The sequence below is a fragment of the Pinus tabuliformis genome, chromosome 6, assembly GCF_031772625.1.
Source record: "Pinus tabuliformis cultivar Carrire ecotype Pingquan chromosome 6, CPIR1, whole genome shotgun sequence".
Lineage (NCBI taxonomy): Eukaryota > Viridiplantae > Streptophyta > Pinopsida > Pinales > Pinaceae > Pinus > Pinus tabuliformis.
The window spans coordinates 745,983,069-746,003,397 of record NC_142292.1 but is presented as its reverse complement, the minus strand read 5'-3'; the positions used below and the strand labels follow the sequence as shown (position 1 = coordinate 746,003,397).

At 34.1% G+C, this 20,329-nt stretch overlaps 1 pseudogene; it reads right to left on the bottom strand.

Annotated features, from left to right (window-relative positions):
* Window positions 1-14,982, bottom strand: part of LOC149260889 (MLO protein homolog 1-like) — a 44,254-nt pseudogene extending 29,272 nt beyond the window's left edge.
* Window positions 14,983-20,329: the final 5,347 nt, after the last annotated feature.

Genomic DNA, 20,329 nt, shown 5'->3' with positions numbered 1-20,329 from the left:
AAACTGTGAAAACACACCAAAATTACAGGAGAAGCAGGGGAAATTTGAGTAGACTTGCAGGTTCGACTTCTCTAGGGCAACGCCAACAGCCAGGGCAGCAATAGTAGAATTAAATACCAAGCTATACTTCGCACATTCCCAAATTTTGCAAAATCGCAGTTGCAGATTTATGCCTCGCTCAGTGGAATTGAAAGTATCTCCACCAGTTCAAAGAAATTTGGCGATATTCTCATTCTTCATCAAAGTCCTGAGGAAGCTGAGTTTACCTTTAGGGTTCCTTTGGTGCTGCAAAAAAAATTAAAAAACAAGGGTTGCAAAGGACCACCCCTCGAATCTGCGCAGGGGTCGGTCGAACCACATCCCTTGAACAACTCAAAAGCTTCTTCCATAATCTAGCTCGGCTTTTGTTGATGAGAATTCCGTGGCTACGCCCCAGCCTGGACTTGTGAACAGATATGCTATTTCTGTCCAGAAACTGGCTCAATTTTTGTGGGTTTTTGCATAAAATGCAAGCGGGGAAACAGAGAGCTTGTTGCTGATAGGCTATGAATGATAAAGGGACTTGATTTGTCAACAACCGTTTCCATATTTGGATCGCTGAAATTGGAGGTGAAATTTCAGAGACTCTTCGTGGTTGTTCTGGCCCAAATATGGGCCATCAAAACAAATTCCCATGTCTGTTCTAGAATAATTCCATTCTCTCAAAAGTCTGACCAGAACGGAGTACTTTATGCATAGATGAACATTACCTACAGACTACAAATTAGTTTCAGTTTCTTTCTTTAATATCAAAGATTCCCAAACTATAAATACAAAATTCTAACCATACCCTAAAATTGTACGGATAGATACACGGCTAGCCATTCATGTTTAGCAGAATGGTAGAGCAACTTCAAAGATTACCTCTACAAAATTTAACTTTCCGTCTCGGGTTTTAAGGGAGGTGACAGGTAGGAGGGGTATGGCAGCCATCTCAGGGAATAATTATGTGAAGGGACATGCTATGCTGTCTCTCTTTTGAATAATGAAGATAGAGTTCATGGATGATGGTATGATAGTCTATCATTCTATTTAGCGGTGTATCAACTTGTTTTATTGTGTTGTGCTAATGTGTTTTGAAAGAATGATGTTGTTGAATTTAGTTTGGTTGTTGTTTTATTAGAGACTAGTTTCTCATTATTTTGGGAATTTTTTTGAGTTGTTTTTTCCTAAACATTCTCTATTAGAGAATTTTCTATTTCAATGAGATAGGTTTTGGATTTTATTTTTTTTTGTTCCTTGGGAGTCAATTGGAGAGAATATTATGGTGGGAAGTAATTGGTAGTAGTATATTTCCTGAGTTGTTCCCTCCCAAATATTCTCCATTCCAATGAGATAGGATGTGGATTTTATTTTTCTCGTCAATTGGCAACTTGATGATATGAGTGCAAAAGACTCTTGACTGGGGATTGGTAGGTGGAGTGAGTTGGTTTGTCCTATATTGGCTCCTATCAACATTCTATGACATGCGCTAATTGGTTCTCTTAAGTGTGTGCCCTAGTCTCGGTCCCTTGTAGTAATGACATGTCAACGCGCTCAAAGATTATCACTTTGCTCTACCATAGCAAAATGGTAGAGCAAATTCAAAGATTACCTTACAAATTCAATTTTTTTGTATGAAGTTTCAATATGGTAGTGATCTCATGGAATAATTATGTGGGGACATGCCACGCTGCCTCTCCCTTGAATAATGAAGAGAGCTAATAACTCTCTAGTTCATGGAATCGTACGATGGCTTATAATTCCATTTAGTGGTCGCATCACCTTGCGTTATTGTGTTGTGCGAATGTGAAGCGTGGAAGTCTTAACTCTGCATGAAGGAATGATATTGTTGATTTTAAGTTTGGTTGTCGTTTTAATGGAGGCTTGCCTCCCACACTTGAGCCACTTGGAGAGAAGATCGTCATGAGAAGTTTTTGGTAGAAGTCTATTGCTCTGTAGACTATTTTTAGTTGTTTTCCCTCCCAAACATTCTCCATTCCAATGATATAGGCTATGGATTCTATTTTTCTCATCCCCTGGGAGTCACTTGGAGAGAAGATTATCATGGGAAGTCTTTGGTAGAATTTCATTGCCATGCAGACTTTTTGAGTTGTTTCCCTCCCAAACATTCTACATTCCAATGAGATAGGACATGGATTCTATTTTTCTCCTCCCCTGGTCACCTAATGATGTCAGTGTGAAAAACTCTAGATTGGGGATTAGTAGGTGGAGTGAGTTGGCTTCTCCTATGTTGGCTCCTCGCAACACTTTGTGACCTGCTCTAATCGGCTCTCTTAAATTTGTAACCTAGTCTCAACCCCTTGTAGTAATGACATGTCAACACGCTCATGCAGGCAAGGGGCAGCCTACTATGAAGCTCAAGGCATAATCCTCTACATGTCAATTCCAAGAACATACTCCAACCCACATCTTGTGTGAATAGCAGGAGGTCAAACAAGAAATTGTTGGAGAAAGAGTGTCTTTTAGACACTAAAATCATCATTGAAGTCACTGTGTGGCACACGAACATCAGAAACACTTGTGGGGAGGCAAAATCTATACATGTATATGATAGATCTATTTTGGCAAATAAGTATTCACTAGGAAAGGTGTTGGACTACCATGATGCAAAAGGTGAGATCTTGCTCATGTTGGATGATTTACAACTTCAATAAAGGACCTGGACCATAGAATTGAAAGAACTCAAGAACATTTATGTCCCTTACCACATCCAAAAAGGTCCGAAGGCAAAAGGCCCATTGAAATGGAACTATTTGATTTGACATAACCTTTATATTGTTCTCTAGATTTAACAATTTTCTTTTCTTTACTTTTCTTCAACTTATCAACCCAAAGAAGTTGTTAATTTTTTAAACAAACTTTATATAATTTGATTTCAAATTTTGAAAATTGAAAAATTGACACATAGTTATTAATATAATCTCATTGATGAAAAATCAGATTATATAATGACTATTTAAACTTATAAAATTATAATTTTTCAATAAAATTTTAACTATACCAAAAAAACACTATATAAAACTTAACAAAATAGTATGTTTTTATTTTAAAATAATAATCAAAACAAGATAGTATTTTTTTTAAAGAATTGTATCAATATTTTTTTTGTTTATATTAAAAATGAAATTACACTTAATATTTTAAAAATAGTGCAAATTATTATTTTAGTTTATGCTAAATTGGAATGGAAATTATTATTTTAGTTTATGTTAAATTGGAATGGGAAGGAAAATGTATGTAAGTTTGTTTTTTGTTAGTTTAGGTTAAGAATAGATAATCATTATTATCATTTTTTATGTTATAATATTATTATTTTTATTTTATTATTATAATAATATTTTTTTGTTATTACATGTTATTAGAATTTATTTGGAAAACAATGTGAATGTATATGTTTTCATTAAAGAAATGTATATTATTAGGTAAACATTAAAGTTAGTTATGTAATTAATTGAAAAATCACATATGTGTACATTCAATAGTAAAGAAATAGATTTGATTTTGTTTGAAAATGAAAATTGTGATGTTAAAGTTTTTGTTTTTAAAAAGATATTGTTGTTTTTTGTTTTTTAAAAGATATTGTTGTTTTGAAAATATTACTAATTAAAAAGGAATAGTATTAGTAATTTAATTTATTTATTTTTTGTTATTAAATAAAAATAATTATTATTAAAATGGTTGGTTCGTTTTTAATTTTTACTGAAAAAAATAAAGAATTTACATTTATATATATATATATATAAGTTAAGTAGATTCTTTCAATTTATGGAATAGCTTAACTCTTTGTGTGTGAAAGAGAATAAAAGATTTATAATTAAAAAATTTAGAGTATTTGAATTCTATTTAGTGAAAGGAAAATTTATATAAATTTAAGATTATATTAAAATAGATGCACAACCTTCAGGTTGGTTACACTCTTCTTTAGCTTTTGTGTATTAAATTAAAGATGAACTTTTAGAAGCAAAATCGCAAGCTTTTACATCACTAAATTTAAAGTGTAGCACATGGTTGGAGTCAGCTTCTAATAAAAAGAATTAGTGGTGGGATAGACTTTAAAAAGAATTAGTGGTGGGATAGACTTTAACAAGTAAAGACTCCAAAAAAAGACCAATATTTACATTTGGCTTTCCTTGAAAAGAAAAGCCTTACATGAGGCTTTGTGCAGAACAAAGAAAAAACATCGCTTTATTATTCGTATCATTTGCAGAAAGGATGAGGAACATGTTTCACATTTATTCAGTGGATTATGTTTCACATTTATTCAATGAATCTCTTGAGATATTGATAAGTGGATTGGATTTAATTTATGTGATAAGGAACTTCAATGGACATTTCCCTAAAGGGTTGGTTTCAAAGTAGGCAGTTAAAGGAGTTTAGATACATTTATCTTTTAACATATTGGGCAATTTGGTTGGTTTGCAATACTTTTTGAAAAAAACATACACAAACTTTTCAAATATCTTCAAATATATGCTATGTTTCAATTCTGCAAAATTAGTTTTAGAATTTTAAGCTCAAAACTAATCAAAGATTTGTTATTGATAAATCTATTTTGTGGACATTTCTTTGATGGTGCATGTGAAGCTCCTAAAAGGACTTGTGGTACTAAGGAATTCTTTATTTGTCAAAAAATCATTTTATTAATTTTAGAGCAAATCTAGGAGGGAGTACTAATAACTTTCTTGAAATGGTAGCATTCAAGACCTTCATGATGTTGACTTTGGGAAAAAAGAATATTCTACAAATGCTAATGTTTGGGGACTCTATGTTATCAAATAGAGAAATAATGTAGGGAGTACATAGTATTGTTCTTCAGGGCTTGGCTCACTCACAAAAAATGAATACTAAGTTTTGAATATACAATTTTTATATAACAATAGAGGCATCAAAAAAGACATATAAATGGTTCCTACTAAATTGGCGATGGTAAAATCACATGAACGAACCTTGACTAAATCAAGGGTAAGAATTTCATTGTTGATATGGAAATCTTTACATCTTCCGCTTAAAATTTAGATTACATGGTTTAGTTTTATAGGCTCTATTTATGAAAATGGATGAGGAAAAATATAATATTTTCTCACGTTTTGGGACTTTTATAAGAATGACCTAAAGGACCTTGTGAGGCTTTGATGAAGCATATGTAGATCTTAACATCCAACACCAAAGAATCTTGTTTACCTTGGGTGTCATCCTCAGAATGAGAGGAAGAGGAAGTGCCTAATGGGTTTTCCAAAAATACGTATTTCATGAAAAATAACATTAAATTAAAACTTGAGTGTTTATGTTGTTTTGGTAGTGGGAAAGAGGTGGGGCGCAAAGTTTTTTTTTGTTAGAATCGAAAAAGGGTCACATTAGAATCCGAGATGCACCTACCTAAGTGATCCAACTTTAAAAAATTTCAAGCATTCACCTTGCTAAATTAGATTATATTGCATTCATAGAGGTCTCTCTATTTATTTTACAAGAGTCTTCTATACTGATATTATTTTTATGATTTTAATTTTTTTACATTCTTATTCATTATTCCATCATTCAATAATTACACAAAAGGCATCAACTATATAGCATTTAAGGCAGTAGGATCATAAATAGATAGTCACACAAAGAACACAAAGCTTTTACCATGGGAAAACCCATATGGGGAAAACCCAGCAACCTTTTCACTAGAGAATTCATAAATTCCACAAAGATACGTCTAAGTCAACAACTAGGTTAAATCTCGTACATCCTCCTAGTCAAGTCATCTGGCCCATGCTCTGGTATATCCTTCTTCTTTCATAAATTCATCCTTAGAAACTTGCCTCAGATATGCAAGATACCATCCCTCAACGATGTGAGGCTCTATGCCTTAGATATTTTTGCCTATATGCCTCAAAGGCATACCCTATTTGTTGCCTGAGAGAAGGCCGAATTATTGAAGATGAAATATCAAATTGCTTTCCCAAATGTGGAGGAATGTGAGGTCTTTATATAGCCTTTTCCTTGGCCAAATGGGTGTGTCTTTACTTGGAGCAAACCTGACCAATTGAAAAGGTCAACTTCACTTTTTGGATCCAAAAACTTCTCTTTAAAAATTTCAAATTTATTTCTTTTGAAAGTCCAAATGGGACTTGACACAAAATATTTTTCTTTTGATTCTTAGCATTTAAAATATGCTTTACAAATACATTAATGGCTCAAATATACATTATGAAGACTGACCATAGTTCCAAAAACCAACACTCCCTCTTAACCAGCGAGGTATTCATAATGACTATCTAGATGTTCTCATGTTCACAAAATTTCTCTATGAAAAGGTTATAGCAAATCATATCAACTTTGTTAGCATCTCTGACATCATCTACCATTAATTTTTGCTAGTATCCATATCTAGGGTGGTACCTAACCCATTTCTTATCATCAGCGTATTAGGACTTACCCTTCCAGAGCGATCGGTCCTAAGACTCACTCATCCACAGTGATCAGTCCTCAAACCTAAAGGCCTCTCAGTAGGCCAAAATGTTGAGATACTAACACAACTAGCAAGCACTCACTCACTTTTCCTGGGGAGCACTCTGGGCCAAGACCTCACTCCCCCCTTCCTTGGTGTGCGATCAAATCTAGATGTTGAGAGACCTCACTCCACCCTTCCTTGGTGGGTGATTGAGCCTAGATGTTGAGAGACCTCACTCCACCCTTTCTTGGTGAGTGATTGGGTCCACATGCTAAAAGACCTCACTCCACCCTTCCCTGGTGAGCGATCAGGTCCAGACCTTACTCAACCCTTCATGGTGAGTAATTGGGTCTCCTTACTGAGAGGCACTCACTCAACCCTATCTGGTGAGCATTTTGGGCCTCTCAGACCATTCTCCCTATCGAGAGAATTTACATCCAAGTTGTTGTCCTTGTCAACAATCCCTCTCAATAAGAGGGGTAATCACCACAAGTCTTAATTTGTCTCTAAAGTACACGAACTTCTCTCTAGACAATGGTTTCGTTAAAATATCAATTGTCTACTCATCAGTGGAGATATACCTGAGCTTCACCACTTTCCTCTATAACATGTAACGAATGTAGTGGTACTAGATTTCAAGGTGCTTTGACATGTCATCAAGTTGTCATTTGCACTTGATCAAAACAATCTTGCAATTTGGAGCCATGTTGCTTTGAATCTTGCCATTCAAGTCGCAGCATACTTGGCCACTGAGTGCAATAGATGTTTATTTCTTGCTCATCCAAAAGATCATAATGGAGCCAAAACTGAAGAAATATACAAACTCTCTCTATCTTAGGCACTCCTTGCCCAATGTGAATTCCTAAAACTGCACTCCCCTATTTGAGACATCTTTCAAACCATAATTGAGTCACTATGTCATGACCAATTGTACCATGTTGGCACTTTAACACATGTTGAGCCACATTCCTTGTCTCAACCATAAATTGATATGATTCCTTCATTTTATCCATCATCTTGGTTACATTGGTTGCCCTAATTGGGTGTTCTTTCTGGAACAAATCTTGCTATGGAAAACTTGGTCTACTCCTTATTCCACTGATGTTTTCAGTTATCTAGTCAAGATCTTTCATCTTCAATTTTATGTCAACTCCCTCTAAAGCTAAGCAAAGGTTCCTAAATAAGCCTTAACTTCTTCCTCTAGAACAAACTTTTCGGTCAATGCAACTGCTTCTGACACATGAGCTCTTTTACTTTCGTCAGAGAACAAATTATATATGATCAACCTTGGTCCATTAATCCATGCATCTAATCTGAGGAGCATGTACAAATCCTTCTATGTGTAGGACTTCTTCATGTACCTCAACAACTTGAGGTAGTTCTTATGTTCACTTCTTTCATTAAGAAATACGATCTCTACAAAAGTATTAAAGATGATAAATTTTAATAGAAGTGTACCTAACATGATGTACCTTCATACTCTTCTTCCCTCTTCTAAGATAATATTTCGCTTTGAACTTCATGCCATCCAATCATACTTTGTCTTGGCATAGATCAAGGAATTATGTTCCATCTGAGTCCAGATCTCATCTAGTACAATATCTCATCACAAAGAATATTTTGGTTACAGCTTTGCTCTGTTCTCCCATTTGCTACCAAAGCCTTGGTATCCTTTGTTATGTACCTGCAATCCTCATTAAGAGGCCATGGAAGAACAATTACAATGAAGCAAATAATTCAAAGATGAGAGACCATCTCATAGTAACAACAATAACAATGATAAAGAAGAGAGATATAAAAGTACTTATCTTTTGAAAAAAATATCAACTCCCTCCAGATCTTTAGACTCCTTGCATCCATCTTGCACCTTATCCACGTCATCATCTTGATGCCATTTTCTTCCTTGCAAAGGTTAAGGTTTCTACTTTCAACATAAACAATCAATCCTAGGATTTTTTGTCCATAAACCCTAGGGTTTTCTTCTCCAAATTGTGTTGCTTGCTAAGGTTTACAAACCCTAAATTTCACTAACTAAATGTCAGAACTCTAGAATCGACATGCTCTTTACACATCTCACAATTGTCGTCAATCAATCAAGGATGCCGAATGATGATCCAAGAAACTTTGCTTTCGTATAATCATTTATGTCTTTGTCCTAATGTAACTAAAATTAGAAAATAAAAATTGAGGCCTAAAATGGGTCTCCTAAATAATATTATAAAATAATAGTGGAAATAATAAAACAATATTAGATTACCTCATCAAGTTTTGGAGGGAAAAGGGAAAAAGCTATGTTTTCAACTCGTATTTTTCAAATTTCAAGCGGGAGCACTTGTTTGATGCAGAATTTAATTTTGCATCTGAGTACCCATGTTGCATACTTTCGATGGACCCTAGTACATGAAAATTTGTGATTGCAATCATTTATTTCACATTTTTCGTGTAGTAGGGTCCATTGAAACTCTGTAACATGGGTTTGCATCTAACGAGTGTTCTCACTGGAAATTCGAGTAAAATTGTAAGGAGATAAGTTGAAAATACAAGTTGAAAAAATGGTTTTTTAATTTTTTATCTTTTTACTTTTTACTCCAAAAATGGTAAATCATCCCTCATAGTTGACATCATCATATTAAATCCTATTGACTATATTAAAGTTGATCTTTGTTGTACAATTTTGTTTTGATATCCATTATTGCCCTGGAAAATTTCTCCAATATTTAATTTTGTCAAGAGAGAAACTAAAGTGGGACTCAGCCTCTTTTACAATGATCCTTCTTTTCAAATAAGACTTAGTCATTCATAATATATGCCTTATCATCACCACATATAATGCATCTTTCTAAGGCCTTTTATAATACAAGTCCATGGTTACTTCAATGCGCTACTTATAATGCAATGTCTTCAAGGAAGCATAAGATTGTTAACCCACACTCCATTTTATTTTAGTATTGATCTTATCTTGCTTTGAGTGACAATTAGATTCCTTCACAAGACATCACAGTAAGTCTAGCATTCCAGACTTTGTACCATGTGATTGCACAGGAACGAAGTCTTCTTAACAGTAATTTTGCAGACTTTTACGATCATCTTTTGTTTCATTGAACTAGACCTATACTTGGTCACTTTTGACATAGCTCTATGAGATATATGAACAAAATTATTAATATGATGCATACCTTATACGTTCAGTGTCAATCTTAAAATTAATAGCTTTTATATACCTTCCTTTTTAGACCTCATATTCGGCTTTGATTATCACTGTAATATGCTTCCAAAGTCATTTGGATTAGACAATTTTCATATCATATCTTTAGGAAGAATTCGACTTTGTAGTCATGAACACCCTGAATTTTGTCATGAAACACTCGACTTCATGAAATACTTTATAATTGTACTTATATATCATATAGCTATGATCCTTAGCCAACTGAGGTTAGGCTCCTTGTGAGAATTTGATCAAGATTTGTTCTTTCATATAAGATTCCTTTTACTTGACAGGAGCACAAAAATATTCAAAAGAAATTGGCCCAGATTTTGATCATTAAATTCAATCATACAATGAATAGTAATACAAGACAAGACATATTCATGACCATAACATGGGATGACCTCATACATGAGATTTTAAATCACTGACTAGAATCCTATGAGGATTTTGATCTGAGGTTTCTTGGACTACAAGATCCGATGCCATTCGAGACAAAACATACTGGAGTTAAAGTCTGATGTCTTCTTTTCCTCATATATGTCAACCTATATGCCTCAATATTCGCTCATTTTTTACCTGAGACGTACCCTATATGCTGTGTCACAAAATGCCTAATTACAAAAGATGAGAGATCAAATTGCTTTACCAAATGTGGAGGAATGTGAGGTCTTTATATAGCCTCTTCCTTGGTCGAATGGTTGTGTCTTTACTTGGAGTCAGGCCGACTTGACTAGGAGGAGGCTGACTTCACTTCTTGGAGCCAAAACCTTCTATTTCAAAATTTCCAATTTCTTTTGAAAGTCTAAATGGAACTTGGCACAAAATATTTTTCTTTTACTCTTAGCATTTAAAATATGTTTTACAAAGACATTAATTGCTCTAACATACATTATGAAGACTGACCATAGTTACAAAAATCAACACTCAAAAATAAGAATGATTGTGAAATAGACTTTAGAAAGTCGGACATTTTGGATACAAGCAACAAACATGACCTTTGCATTTGTATCATTTACGTAAGGGATAAAACGCATATTTAACTTATGTTCTTACAAGCCCATTCACTTAGAAGACTTATTGAGATATTGGTAAGTGAATTGGATTTAATTTTAATTGGTAAGGAATTTCAATAGACAAATCCTTAAAGAGTTGGTTTCAAAAGAGGTGGCTGAGACAGTTAAGATAAATTTTCATTCTAACAAGTTATAATATTTCGTTGGTTCACAATATTTTTCAAAAAAAATGTATACAAATTTGTAGTTATCTTTTCAAATGTGTGCCATGTTTCAATTCTAAAAAACAAGTTTTAAATTTCCAAGCTAACATTTCTTTGGGACATATTGATTGATAAGTCTCTTCCCTGGGAGTTTTTGATGGTGCATATCAATAGCCTAAGAGGATTTGTGGTGTTGGGGAAATACTTTATATGACAAAAAGGTTATTTTCTAAATTTTAGGGCAAATTTGGGTGGTGGTACTACTAATAACCTCTTAGAGTTTTTAACATTGAAAACCCCTATTAAGCTAGCTTTGGAAAAAAATATTCTATAAATATTGGTTTTGAGGAACTCAATATTGTTATCAAGTGGATGAATAATGAATAGAGAATACATAGCGTTCCTCTTTAGTTGGTGGCAATAAAAACCCTTATGAAACTAGCTTTAGATAAAAATAAAAATCTACAAACATTGGTTTTGGAGGACTCCACTAAATAATGAATAGATAATACATTGTGTTTCTCTCCAAGACTTAGTGCATCGACAAAAAAAGAACACTCTTTTTGAACATATAATCTTTACCATGTATTCAAAGGGTTGAATCCATCCACATATGCATTATCCAAATAAGGCATTCAAAATACTTCTCATGAATTGGTATGGTTGAATCACATGATAGCACCTTACCAATTTTGTTGCTCATGGCATGAATTGGTATGGTTGAATCACATAATAGCACCTTACCAATTTTGTTGCTCATGGAATTCTTCACATTTTTCACTTAAAATGTCAACTATTTGATGTAGCTTTATCTACTCTATTTATGAAAAAGAACGTGGGAAACTATAATGAAAAAATGTAATATTTGCTCACTTTTGATGACTTTTACAAGTATTGTCTAAGAGCCTTTATAAGGCTTTAATGAAGAGTATGTAACTGAATTAATTTTTGTTAACAATATGTACTATCTATATGAATTTCAGGGTAAACTTCAAGTATTTGCCACAACTACTACCATACAAGTCTTATTAATACAATGCTTTAAACACATGAAGATATTTTTCATTCTACACATGAAGATATTTTTCACTCTGCTTTGAAATAAAATCATAATCTTTTTTCATGAAGATGTTTTTCATTCTCCTTTGAAATAAAATCATAATTTTTTTCTTAATAATGGGTGTGTACACATATATGGTTTAGCTCAAATGGCTAAAAGAAAAAGTTGTTGTCATCTCCAACCCAATATAGATTGACATGTTTATTTTTCGTGAGTCCTTGTTTTTAAGATATTGACCTTACCTTGAGCTTTGAAAACTCTAGTTCATGTGGATAAACAAAATTTAAAATGGATATCAAGTGTTGTTTCCATCCCCAACCGAATATAGATTGACATGTTTATTTTTCACGAGTCATTGTTATTAAGATGTTGACCTTACCTTGAGTTTTGAAAACTAACTCTAGTTCGTGTGGAAAACAAAATCTAAAAGGGATATCAAGTGTTTTGCAAATGTTTTATTTTTTAAAAATATTGATCTTTATGTTTATATTTCACTTTTTGTATTTGTAGCTTCTATTTTTTTAAGTACATGTAATTTTTTGAACATATCTAGATTCAAACTAGAGCATAGTATGTATGTGTTTGTAGACTTTCGCGATTTGCTGGGTCCTTTGTTCAACATAACAAGGACATACCAAAATGTCTCTGGGTCCTTTGTTCAACATACCAAGGACATACCAAAATGTCTTGTACATCAATTTGGCATCAAGCTTGGACATACCAAGGACATACCAAAGTGTCTTGTACATCAATTTGGCATCAAGCTTGGACATACCAAAATGTCTCGTGCATCAATTTTGCATCAAGCTTGAACATGGTCTTAAAATTAGATTATAATGATTATTATTACTATTATTTACTATATATAATAATGTATTATCAACTCTGGGTTTTAAAAGTGTGTTTTGTTGGTGATTTCAGAAGCCAAAATTTATCAAATTTCTACCAATCAAAACAAACTGAATGCAGAACTGAACCGAAGTAAGATCAATTCAACTAAACCAAAAAGTGCATAGTTGAAATCTAAGAAAAACCTTACATTGCTAGCATAATGGATACCATGTTCAAGAAGTAAAGAGATGGCCACAAATTCCAAACAAACAACTGCTACTGCCCAATTCGGAGTTTTCTCTAGAGAATGATCATTGTCACTGTCAGCTCCTGCCATATTCTTCTCATAGGACTGGTAATTGCTTCTAAATTCACCACAACCTTAAAAAGGAAATTTCAGCAGTTTAAAACAATTCCCAATCAGGGTTGATACTCTCAACCACAATATCGTCTTTTCAATTCCCAAATCCTGAATTCGAGCACGGGAACCCTCTCTCTGAATACAGACGTGGTGAGGCTATCCTTTTAATATTGTTGGTGTATGAAAGAAGACTACCTACTGTAGCTTTGAATTTTGTAAATAAAGAACTCAAGAATTGGTCTCCTGTGGAGTCATTCAAGTCAATGCAATGGCATGGGAAGGCCAAGTCACTCAATTTGTCAGTATAAACGTGAACCCAAGTCCATCAATCCATACCCAAGTCCATCAATGGCGTGGGAAGGCCAATTGTTGTCCACTCTTTCCCTACACCTGTGAATTGGCCAATTCCCCCACTTGAATTCCCCTTTTCAACTTTTCTGGCGTTGGACAGTTCAGAACTCTCTTGTGGCAAGATCTGGGCATCAGCGATCCACTCAATGGCCTCACAATTAAACTTCAAAGCATAATTTCTTACGGTCTACCCCAACATTGCCCTAATAACAATTTCTGCAACCTATAATTCAAAGCTACAAAGCTAGTGAGGTTGTTTTTTTTTCAACTTAAGAAATGGAGCTTGAAGTAAAGAATCATAGGACCTGGATTAAGAAACCATGCACATTAAGACTAAGAGAAGGGTTTGGCCTTTACATGTGCAAAGCTACAATGTTGGCTACCTTCAGAAGCAGCTAAGACATGTCTCCATGGGTCCTCCTGTTCAGTAGACATTGATTCCCATAGAATTTTTTGCATGCGCTCCTTTTCTTGGTCATTATCCCCTTCCACCTTTATATCGCTAGAATCAATTTCCTTCTTACATGGAAGCATAATATAAGCTATTTTTTTGGGTATACAAATCATGGAAATGGGCTTCTGTCCAACTGTCAGTAGAAGCGATATGAAACCCAGAAGCATCAACTCTGCAACCCAAAAAGACGATTTTCAAAAATATTTGCTCAGAGGACATATTCAGAAATTCTAGCCAGCATGTGCTAAAAGAAATCAGTGTAGTTGCCTAAAATTAAAGGCCGAAATTCAATTTAGAAAATCCAAAACAAGCTACCAATGCAATATAAGCAGATCAGTTAAATACATAAAACAGATATTGTCAAGTTCAACCCATGTAACCATTTTAGAAGGAGGTTCTATTTAAAACAGCATAAATTTGTTGTTCAAATTAGTTTCAGAGTATTTGGGGGATAGACTACAAGAAGCAACATGGTGGATATGAGTGGTTTCGAGTATCCATTACCTGTTTTCAATTTTTCAAGCACTTCATGTAGAGCCTTTTTATGTGTTCTGGAGAGCCACTGTAAATATAATGACAGAAAAGGGCTTTATTAGTACAGATGCAAGCAGAATTCAAAACTTGTAATCCTGCAGATTTGTTTATCATGTCTTCCTCTATCAGCATCCTTTTCATGTAATAACCAAAGGAATAATTCTACTTCTAATCATTGATGACATATGGAATATGAGCCATTCATATTGGGTTTTAAAAGTGTGTTTTGTTGGTGATTTCAAAAGCCAAAATTTATCACATTTCTACCAATCAAGACAAACTGAATGTAGAACTGAACCGAAGTAAGATCAATTCAACTAAACCAAAAAGTGCACAGTTGAAATATAAGCAAAACCTTACCTTGCTAGCATAATGAATAACATGTTCAAGAAGTAAAGAGATGGCCAAAAATGCCAAACAAACAACTGCTACTGCCCAAGTAGGAGTTTTCTCTAGAGAACGATCATTGCCACTGTCAGCTCCTGCCATATTCTTCTCAGAGCACTGGTAATTGCTTCTAAATTCACCACAACCTTAAAAAGGAAATTTCAGCAGTTTAAAACAATTCCCAATCAGGGTTGATACTCTCAACCACAATATCATCTTTTCAATTCCCAAATCCTGAATTCGAGCACGGGAACCCTCTCTTTGAATACAAACGTGGTGAGGCTATCCTTTTAATATTGTTGGTATATGAAAGAAGACTACCTACTGTAGCTTTGAATTTTGTAAATAAAGAACTCAAGAATTGGACTCCTGTGGAGTCATTCAAGTCAATGCAATGGCATGGGAAGGCCAAGTCACTCAATTTGTCAGTATAAACGTGAACTCAAGTCCATCAATCCATACCCAAGTCCATCAATGGCATAGGAAGGCCAATTGTTGTCCACTCTTTCCCTACATCTATGAATCGGCCAATTCCCCCACTTGAATTCCCTTTTTCAACTTTTCTGGTGTTGGACAGTTCATAACTCTCATGTGGCAAGATCTGGGCATCAGCGATCCACTCAACGACCTCACAATTAAACTTTAGAGCATAATTTCTTGCTGTCTACCCCAACATTGTCGTAATAACAATTTCTACAACCTGAAATTCAAAGCTACAAAGCTAGTGAGGTTGTTTTTTTTTCAACTTAAGAAATAGAGCTTGAAGTAAAGAATCATAGGACCTAGATAAAGAAACCATGTGCATTAAGACTAAGAGAAGGGTTTGGCCTTTACATGTGCGGAGCTATAATGTTGGCTACCCTCAGAAGCAACTAAGACGCATCTCCATGGGACCTCCTGTTCAGTAGATATTGATTCCCATAGAATTTTTTGCATGTGCTCCTTTTCTTGGTCATTATCCCCTTCCACCTTTATATTGCTAGAATCAATTTCCTTCTTACATGGAAGCATAATATAAGATATTTTTTTGGGTATACAAATCATGGAAATGGGCTTCTGTCCAACTGTCAGTAGAAGCGATATGAAATCCAGAAGCATCAACTCTGCAACCCAAAAAGACGATTTTCAACTCTACAAAGGCGCGTATGCATATGCATGCACTTCTGGTTTCAATTTCCAGTTTTTAAAGTTGAAATGAGCTCTAGCCTACAATGCTATGTATTCATAAACATTTTTATTTATGATAAGACCTTTATCTCTGACAAAGCTTTTTCTAAATTAATAGATTGCTAGCAGTTGTTATCTATAATTTCACAACAAAATCTGTGAGCATTCAAGTTGTCTGTAAATTTAAGATATCAGCCAGAAGAAGCAAGAATTGAAGCTTTGGTAAATCTAAAGACTTCCAAAATTGAAGCTGCAACCAAAAATCTTAAGGTATAGGGAGTGTTCCTATAAATATTGGTACAAATTTAAGAATATTTCTATAATTCTAGTTGTTTACAACATTTAGAAAAAGTGAATAGATATGTTGATATTTAGGTCATTGACATAATGCACACACTATGTTGATAATGCATTTATGCACTTTATGCCTTACGGCTTTTTTCCTACAAGGTAAACTCATCTAGTTACTTTCTTGAACTTGTAGACTTATTCAGTTACTTTCTTGAACTTCATTTGTTACTATGTGTCTTAAATGCTTTGTATGGCCTAGTTTCCCAATAGGCATGTAAGATTACGTTTTTCCCCAAGCTCTTCAAATGGGGAGGTGTTTAGAATTTATCTATCAACACTCACTAGGTGGTCTGTAGCCTCTTTAGTTTTGTTCTAATTATGCATTTTATGTTTCAAAATACAATAGAATAGAAACTCTTAAAAGAAACTAATAATTCATACCTTAATAATAAGATTAAAAAGCTTAATAAGTGTAGTTGGTGTACTCATGTTACCGTGAAGGCATGCAGTTAATGCTCAAGCAATTTTTTGTGAAATTTGCATTGCAATAACCTATGTTAAAACTAATATATAGGGTTATGGTATTTTGTATTATGAACTACTTTTCAATCTAGAAAGATATGAAAAGTCTCGATTGAATATGAACCTTCATTAAAAATTTAAGAGACTTCTTAAAACATGAATCCAAAAAATGAGAAAATTTTAAAGATAAAATTTATATAAAAATCTTAGCCAAACTTACTAATCCCTAATATACAAACTCTAAAATATTTAGAAAATCCATAATATACCAACTCTAAAATATTTAAAATTATTTTAAAAAAAATATTCAAAATTTTAATAATTTTATCTTTAAAAAAATTACAATTTTAAAAATAAAAATAATTTCAAAATTCTTATTCTAACTGTTGCTCAAATATTATGCTATTTAATTATATTTTTTTTCTTCCCTAAATCGAATAATAGTTAATAATACAAAATAACATAATTCTAAAAAATATATTAAGTTTCCAACATTCAATTTCGTAATCTAAAAGGGAATGGGGTGTATTCCGAATGCAACACTTTTTAATTCGACTAAATGCTTTGAATAGATGTGTGTCAAGCTGTAGTCCATAAGATTCATACTGGAGAACATGCTTTCGAGGTTAACCATTTTGTCAGGTTAACCTTTTTGGGATGATGCACACGTCTCCTTCACGCATTGTTCATGACATGTGGAAGGTGCAAGTGAGCCCTCTGAGCTGCATGGAAGATGGAAAAGTAAGCATTACTATTCACTCTAGAAGTGTATGAAAAGTCTCAACTAAATATTAATATTCATCTTAAAGATGAATTTAAATACCATAATTCATGTATTTACACATGTATTTATATGAATTATTTTGGGGTGGTTGAGTTTGAATTTTTTGAGGGATTTATTTGTGATTGTAAATTTAGGAATAAAGAAAATTTTAGTGATAAAAATTTGTTTTATAATATAGAGATTTTGACAAAATTTACTGTTTTTAATATGCGAACTCTAAAATACTTAAAATTATTTTAGTAAAAATATTTAAAATTTTAATAAGTCTATATAATCTTTATAAATAAATTTACAATTTTAAAAATAAAATAATTTCCAAATCTCTATTCTAACTATTTCTAAAACATGGTTACTATTCAATTATAACTTTTCAAATTTTTTCTCAAATTAATAATAATTTAATAATACAAAATAACATATAACTCTAATGGATTAGGTTTTCAATATTCCCCGTGAAAGGGTGTATTTCCCATTAATTTCTTCGAACCTTAATGTGAAAAGGGTGTATTATTTCTTCTGACTATTCTGTATGCAACCCTTTTTAGTTGGAAAATTTGTAGAGATATCAATTTGATTGACACATGGGAGTGGTTGTTTATTTGAATAGATGTGTGTCAAGCTGTAGTCCATAAGATTCATAGTGGAGAACATGCTTTCGAGTTCACCATTTTGTCCGCTTTTGCTTTCTGCGCGCACTGTGCTTTCTTGGATGATGAACACGTCTGGGTATATGGATACAACTCAAGTTGCACTGAAAGAGCGCAAAGCATTATGGGTTCCACCACACTCAAAGGCATAAGGACTCCAGTCTGTGTCTATGATTAGCAATGTGGCATTATGATACTGGTTGGCTCTATGGCACTGGTGTGGCATAGGTGTTGTCCTTGATGGCAACTCACTTTGGTGACAGATCTCAGTGTAGGCTCTCAGAATGAAGGAAAAGATATATACGCAAGTTCACCTAGCCGAAGGCGCGTATACACGCGGGTTAGACGTTACAAAGGCGTGTATGCGTATGCACGCACTTCACGCAAGGAAAAGCGCGTACATGTTGGAGAACTCACTTTTGGTCCGTGGTATTTAGTCCTTGGTAATTGAACCTATGGTTTTGGGCCATGGTATCTCGTCAAGAGTGTTGATCCCAGGTATTAGGTCCATGGTATTGTTTTGTTATGGTTTTGGACCATGGTATTGTGGAAGGCCTAAGACTATAAAAGAGGAAGGAGATCATTTGGCAAAGTATGATCTGAATTATTGAATATCTGATAAAGTGCTAGATCTAAAATATTGGTGATTTGGTTATGGTGAAGATCTGGATCTGAATGAAGGAGGAACCTAAGCGCAAAGAGAAGGATAAGTTCTATTGATTGGTCATAATCTTAAGGCTTGAATAATAGTATCTTTGTATGATTTTGATCCGTTATATGTGGCGCATGCTTGATCTATAAATCTGGTAATCTGGGTCAATTAATGTCTGAATATTTGAAAGAGTGAATTATCCTTCATACATCTGTACGCAGGTTCAGTGAAGCGAAGACGCGTATACACGTTGGTTCTGTGAGTAAAAACAGCGTATACGCAGGTTGGTCCAAACAAAGAAGCGTATGCATGCAGGTTTCTGGTTATTGAAGTAGCGTACATCTGTTGAGTTGTGTTCTAGTTTCTTCTGTTTGTTGCTGTAGTGTTCTGGGTTCAGAATTTGGTGTGTGGTTACTGTTACTGTGTTATAGGTACAACTGTCAGAGAAGTGTCTACTTGATTCAGTTCTAATTGGTGAAAAGGAGATTGTTTCATGTTTGATTGATGTTCATGGATCCAGTCTGAAAATTTATGAAACGTGGTCCCTGGAAGAAAGAGAAGGTTGTAGCCTTCTATAGGCCAACACCTACATACTAGTATCTTGGCTAGTGCAACAGCTAAGGGGGTTGTAACTCCCTTCCAGGAGAAGATAGATAATGAGAGAGGGTTTAGCTCTCTGCAAGTTGCAGTCTGCGTACTGGTAAAGGACTGCACCAGTACAGAATCATTGTAAAAATAATTTTCTAATGAAAAGAAGATAGAGACGAATTGCAGCAGGTGGTTTTCACCCACATTGAGTTTCCACCTTATATCTTGTGTTCTTGTGTGTGATTTTCTTCTACTCTGTTTCATTGTTTCTGGTTACTGTTTATTTGATTCTGATACACAGATTAATGATCAACATCTATAAGATAAAGTAAATTATAAGTTTGCATGGTATACGCGGGTTTCCTTATACGTAGTTGCGTATATACGCGGTTTTCACTAATTGAAGTAGCGTACATGATCTGGATTTGAAAAAGGAAATAACTGACCTCATAATACAGATTCACCCCCCCTCTCAGTATTATTTCCAACATGGAGAAGCATAAGGAAAGATTTGTTGCCCATGTCTTTTCACAGGTCGAGGGGATTGACTATGATGATACTTTTGCTCCTGTTGCAAGGTACTCATCTATCAGATCTATGTTGGCACTATCAGCATAGATGGGTTGGAAGATCCATCAGATGGATGAAAAGACTGCATTCCTCAATGGCTAGATTGAGGAATCGGTGTACATAGAGCAGCTGGAAGGTTTTCAGACCTTCAATCGTGAATCGCATGTGTGCCGACTCAAGAGACCATTGTACAGGCTGAAGCAAGCACCTTGTGCTTGGTACACCAGG